Raw genomic sequence first — 811 nt, 5'->3', positions numbered from 1 at the left:
AGTTCACATCAATATCAAATTAGTCTTCATCAGAAGACGGAAGATGTTGTGTGCATTAAGAACAAAACTGAAAACAAGGAGATGAGAAATATGATAAAAATGTGTAACTTTTTATTTTTATTTTTTTTAAGTTTCCAAAAGAAGAAAAAGTCAGTAAATCAGTTTTTATGAAGGTGGGGAGGGGCGCATTTTAGACAGGCTATCACTAAGACCAGACTGACCTCGGACTTGCAAACCGTCCACGGCTTCCTGGGTACTAGGATTCCAGGTCTGTCTCACTACACCTGGCTAATCAATGACCTTGCAAATAAGGGGTAGTAGAGCTGAAAGCAAGAGAGACAGACTTTGCTCTAGATTCAAAGGCTCCGTATAAGAAGGATAAGTGATGACCTGGAAAATTCTCTCAGGACAGAAAGACTCAGAGCATGAACTTTGTGTGCCTTAGTTCCTCCAAGTCGATGAATTTGGGGGAGATTTATTTGAGACTTAATTTTGCCTAATTCATTGCCATACGCTCTCTATCCATGTGTTCTTTGTGAGAAGATACAGTCATGAGTGTTGGGTTTCATTAAGACTTCTTGTATTGAACTGATCTATATAATATATTTAATATCTGAACTTATCATCAATACCTAGATAATATCAGTTAAATCAGATGAAACCTAATTACACCAAGGAAGTCCTCTATGATTAAAAAAAGAAAACTTCAGCCAGGCAGTGGTGGCGCACGCCTTTAATCCCAGCACTTGGGAGGCAGAGGCAGGCGGATTTCTGAGTTCGAGGCCAGCCTGGTCTACAGAGTGAGTTCCAG

This window comes from Mus caroli, chromosome 3 (assembly GCF_900094665.2).
Source record: "Mus caroli chromosome 3, CAROLI_EIJ_v1.1, whole genome shotgun sequence".
Classification (NCBI taxonomy): domain Eukaryota; kingdom Metazoa; phylum Chordata; class Mammalia; order Rodentia; family Muridae; genus Mus; species Mus caroli.
This window is presented reverse-complemented; position numbering follows the sequence as displayed.